The sequence below is a fragment of the Eriocheir sinensis genome, chromosome 2, assembly GCF_024679095.1.
Source record: "Eriocheir sinensis breed Jianghai 21 chromosome 2, ASM2467909v1, whole genome shotgun sequence".
Lineage (NCBI taxonomy): Eukaryota > Metazoa > Arthropoda > Malacostraca > Decapoda > Varunidae > Eriocheir > Eriocheir sinensis.
Window position 1 is genome coordinate 10,825,857 of NC_066510.1, and position 6,077 is coordinate 10,831,933.

The window sequence follows — 6,077 nt, forward strand, 5'->3', positions numbered from 1 at the left end:
GTGCTGGTGGTATGGGACTCACAGGTGCAGTACCTGGACCACACCTTCTGTGAGAAAGAGACAGGAGACTGATGGTGTGTCTGCTGGGGCTGGGGTGAGGGATGTTTCCGACAGACTGGAGAGGATAATGGCAGGGTCTGGCGAGGATGTGGTGGTGGTGGCTCACGTCGGGGTGAACGATGTGGGCAGGGTGAGGTCAGAGGAGCTGCTTAGGAGGGAGAGTGGCAGAAAGTTCATCCTGTCCAATGTGCTGCTCAAGGCCAGGTGTAGCGGGGAATGGGCCTGAACCACAGGGTGAAGGCCCTGTGTGAGGGGATGGGGGGGGAGAGAGAACTAGGAGCTTATGGAAGGAAGTGAATGGTAATGTAGGAAGAGTGAAATATGAAAACACATGGCAGCGGGACAGTAATAAGCAAAGGGAGGTAAAAGCGACTCATTAGGAAGACGAGGGCAGAGACAGAGAGGGAGATCGTAGAGGAACTTGGGGAGAAGGGAGAGGAGGGGGGAAGAGACTGGTATGCCTTCCTGAGGGGGGAAAAAATAGGGAACGCTTCAACTTAGATGAAATAGTAGTGGGAAACAGAGTGGTGAAAGGGGCGAAAGAAATAAAAAGGGAAATCAAAAACTTCTGGGATGACTGAGCCTGTTGAGTTAGGGGAAGTGCACTTGGAATCTAGCAGGAAAATATTTGAGGATATAGGGAAATGAGTCAGTAGGGAAGAGATAAGGGAATATGTGAAGAAACTGAAGACTAGGAAAGCAACAGGGAGAGATAAGATTCCTAACTACGTAGTTCTATAAAGGAGAGCCAGGTGTAATAGAGGGGCTGTATAGGTTGTTTTGATTGATCCCCTCTTTGACCTTTAGAAATAGCTAATGTTAGAAGCAAAGGTGCCCTATAATACCAAGCTGAGCCTTATGGAACTCTACTTATCATGTTTCTCCACTTTTATTTTATTTCATTTACATATATTCATTGCCTTATCATTAAAAATCCTTCTACCCAACCATAAACATTTCTATTCACTCAAGGTTTATCTAATTTGTAGAGTATGTATTTTATTTCTTGAGATTTAGGTATGTTATGTTATATCAAAAGGCTCACATCTGTTATAATATATGGTACAACCTTGTCCTGGGCTTCCTATGTACATTTGTTAAAGTGAGGAGTGGTGGAGAGTGGAAAAATATGCATCTCTCAGTATGTGTTACACCGTCACCGTTGATGAGATTTCAGGCCCTGCTCGACTGCCAGCACAACGCTCTGCAGGGCCGTCAACAATTATTATGTTAGCCTCAATAATAATCCACAATGCACTTATTCATAACATTGTAGTGAGTGAGTGAATCTTAATTTGATTACTCTCATAAATAGCTTTTTTACTGATGTCCTTTTAATAAACTTGGTATTATCATGGTCACTTGGCCATGTTTAGGTTCATACTAATCACAATATCTTTCCTTTTTATAGTATCACAAAATTAATATCCATAGTTTCATTTTTCATGTCTGATCTTTTCTTTAACCCTTTCATTGCTAAGCGCTCGCAACGAGACTACCCCCTCAGGCGTGCTCGGGCACCCCAGCGGGGGAAGGGGATCTCTTTTAACCGCTATATCTCAAAAACTATTCATCACAGTTACAAAACAAAACACCATTAGAAAGAGGAGGCCAAGATCTATAAGATTTGGTTATGTAAGCCTCTCCTGCGAACGTACAGGCACCGTCAGGTTTTTTTTTTTGCTGAGGGTGACTGGCGCTCGCAGTGAGCTTTTAGCACCACCAGCAAGTGACGCTAGTGCTCGCTCTTTTAACCTCTTTATCTCAAAAACTATTCATCACAGCTAAAAAACAAAAACACCATTGGAAAGAGGAGGCCAAGATCTATATGATTCGGTAATGTAAGCCTCTCCTGCGAAAGTACAGGCACGTTCAGGGGGTGTTGCCTGTGAAGACGTACATTTATACGTGCGCAACGGTCAGCCATAAGGCAACTACTGTAGATCTCTTGATGATGGGGTGCTGGCAGGGCAGCATTGCCAGCTGCTAAATTTACAACTATTTGGTCAAAATATCAGTCATGTGATAGGTGAAGCTATGCAAAAATGTCGCTATATTGGACAACAATTAACATCCACCAGTTGCTCGTCCATAGATTTTCCGCGCTGGGCTGACATGATTTTCCACCAAATTTAGTGGAGAACCCACTCAATTGGCAATGCTGTGTTGTGAGAAATATTGTTGGAACACTCTCATACACGGGAGATTTGAGTGCGGCTGGAGGTCGCAGCGAGTGTTTAGCACCACCAGCAAATACGCCTAACGCTCACTGCGAGCGTTTAGCCATGAAAGGGTTAAAGTATCACAATTCAATATCCAATGGTTATTTCCAACTCACTGAACATTTACTGTAGTGCAGCTGACTTGCCTGATGGGCGAGCCTCCCATAACTCACTGCAAGGGGGGTACCTCTTTGGCAAACTGGTTAAGGAGTGGCTCTCCCATCTTGCTGGTCGCAGGTTCAATCCCCAGCACCGGCAAACCTTTCCTTTGGATTAATTTCTCATGTGTTTCGTTACACGCTGTGGTCGTGTTGGAGCATAGGAAAGAGGAAATTCAGGGCGTTACATTATCACATAATCTATCTTCGAGTCTCACACCAATTAATAGCCATGATCGATTATGTTATGAATTCTCTCAATTTCAGTCTGAAGTACTACACAATTCTGGTCATTTGATGAGTGGTTGATTTCAGGCTTCTTGTACCTCACATAATTTATGTCTTTCTTCTCAGACATGGTGCACTCCTTTGATTTATGATCACCAGCACACTTGTAACATTTTTGGGCTTCTCTATTGTTCTTGGCAGTACAGTTGGCCTCAAGATGGCCATATCTCTAACAGTGACAGCATACAATTGCATGGTATCTGTCTCTCACTTTGTATGCTCCCCGTTCTCATGATTCTTATAAATTGGGTCTCTCACAGTTGGGTTGCACCTCAAAATGTAGTTCATCGTACCACCTACTACACCAATTAGCTCAATTTTATTATTAACAACTTGAATTGTGCATAGGAACTCAATGTGGTCCAAGATGGTCTCCTTTATTTTTTTCCTTGGTTTCCTTTCTATGTACATTGAACATCGTTATCTTTGGTTTAATCTTTCCAACACTTTTCGTAATAATTTGCTCAACAGACTCCAGTTTTTGAGCAGCTTCATTCCTTGTGTTCTCATTGTCAAAGTTCATAATAATGTTGCCTCCATTTGTGAATCTTGAATCAGTTATTTGTATACCATTCAATGCCTGGGAGACTTCATCCTTCATAACCGTTGCCTTCTTTTCCTAGATAGAAGCTTTCACAACTAGGAAGACCATAGGGATATATTGGTGCTAATTATTCTCATCATGTCTGTTAATCTATGATTAAAGTACTTTACAAGTAGTTAAACTAAGCTCTAAGTGTTATAAGTGATGAGATTTAATTTTAAATGGTTGGACTCTGTCCCTTGACCCTTTGTTCACCATCAGAATCTCTATAACTTATATATTTACCTCAAGAAATGTTCTTAAATTTACACGACCCATATTATTTTTCCCATAATAATGGGTGTGATAACAGTGCCTTATAAAACTTAGTGAATAAACCACTATTTTTAATCTCTGGCTTAACTGATCAAGAATTTATTTGAATTTGAGTTATAATGACAAATATTAATGTGTGCCCATGAACGGCATAACAATTCTTCATACTACCAGCATTGGACAAGATACAGGAACTGTAAGGAGAAAACATACACAAAAACACAGGTCAGTGGCTAACCAACCTGTCGAGTGACTTGTCTGAGGTACGAAGGAGACCTATCGTTGTGTGTAGTGATCATTCTTTAAGTGGTACAGCATTATTAATACTTTAGGTCATAACCTTTGAATTAAGTCAATATCTTAGCAAGAAATGTATATAAGCTACACCTGACACAGTAACCTGCCAGGCCCAACACCCAGACCCACTGCTGGCAACATTGTTTGCAAGTTCAGGACAACATGTGGGTAGTCATAGGCCTCTGCTTTTTTTTTTTTTTTTTTTTTTTTTTTATATTTTTCATCCCCATCTATAGTGGCAGTAGGCTTTCTTCAGGGGCCAGATGGTCAGCCCAAGCCTGTCGTGGTGCAGGCAATTTTTTTTATAGTGGTGCCAGTTATGCTTGACTCATGCTGCCCCCTATCCACGAAATCGGACACACCGTGTGGTTGCAGGTTGCCAGCAAATGATTTTGCTCACCTCAGACTCGGGTGAACCGACTATACAACTTCATAATTTTTTAATATACTTTTGAACATTTTAACTTACTAATCCTTTTGAATACAATGTTAACACTGTTTACTTTTCAGGGATAGGTTCCACGTGCAATGTGTTTCCTAGTCATATTTTCTATGTAAGAAATGTTATGTTTACTTTACAGGGATAGGTTCCATGTGCAATGTGTTTCCTAGTCATATTTTCAATGTAAGAAATGTTCTAAGATGTTTTTGTTATAACTGCAGCTTTTATATATTTTATATTATTTAATTTCTTTTTTAAAAGGATCATCAAAATCATCATCGCCATCATCCTGCTTCCATTTCTCATTCCAGGGAATGGGGAAGAAGAACAGAAACAAAAATATAGACACTAGAATAATCCACATCAATTTATTTATTCATTTATTTATTTATTTGTGTGTGTGTGTCAAGCAGTAAGCAATTCCTTCCGTCAAGGCGGCGAGTCAGTGCTGAGCCGTCTGGTGGAGCCCATGGGTGTGTGGGTGACGGGGAGCGGCCTGGGGGTGGTGGCGGTGTGTGTGGAGCCGCTGGGGACCAAGCCACACCAGCACACCAGGGTCTGGCTCGCCGCTCCATCATCCACTTCCACTCACTCCAGTTCATCATCGTCATCTTCGTCTTTTTGCACCTCCTACTCCCCCTCATTATCATCACCTCCGCCAGGTCACTGTCTCAAGATCTCCTCCTCCCCCTCATCATCATGATCATCATCACCTCCACCAGGTTGCTGTCTCCAAGGTCTCCTCCCCCTCATTATCATGATCATCATCACCTCCACCAGGTCAGTCTCCAAGATCTCCTCCTCCCCCTCATCATCATGATCATCATCACCTCCACCAGGTCTCTTATCTCTTCAGTTTTCATTGCATTATCATCACACATTTGTTATTCTTGTGTTATTTATTTAGTGAGACATCTTTGTAGTCAGCATTTTGTGTGTTTGCTATTGTTATCATCTCCTTCCTCCTCCTTTTCCTCATCTTTTATTCACTGCAAACAATATAGAATCAAAGATGTGTAAATTTAATCAACTCCTTTTCTGTATCTTTTTTTTTCTCTAAAGCACAATTTTTACAAACCATTTATCCATTTTCCTTTTTTTCCTTCTTTTCACTATGGAATAAAACACACAATCCCTAACTTCTTTTTCTTTCCTCCTCCCTATTTATTCACCATTGACACACTGTCACACCCCCAACTAACACCTCCTCTTCTCCTCCCCCTCATAGCTGAGTGAGGCTGCGGGGGTCTTGGTGACGGAGGTGGGGGTGGGGGCATGTCCTGAGGGGGCGGCAGCTGGATGTGCAGGTGGGTGCGTGCTGCGGGCGGGGCTCAGCGAACACTTTGTCTTAGTGGACGCAAACACCTCGTCCATCGTGGGGCCACAGCTCAACCTCCGCCCGGCCTGCAGCTGTGGAGCGGCGGAGGAGGGGGAGGAGAAGGAGGAGGAGGAGGTGCAGGGCCGTGTCCAGGGAAGCTGTCTGAATGGCGGCTGCTGTGTGCGTATGTCCCAGGGCACAAGGTGTGTGTGTGTGCGTGTGTACTGATTAAACAGATGTGTGTGTATTTACCTAGTTGTATTTTGCTAGTTCTATTGTTTGTCTTGTTTGTATTTTCCTGCCTCCATATCCATATTTTTGTGTTTTTACTGAATTCTACTTGAACTGGATGGAGCAAATTTCCTATTGTCCTGATTATCAAACTGTTTTCTCCCACATGTCTTAAGTTTGTGGATGCCATCAGCACACACAT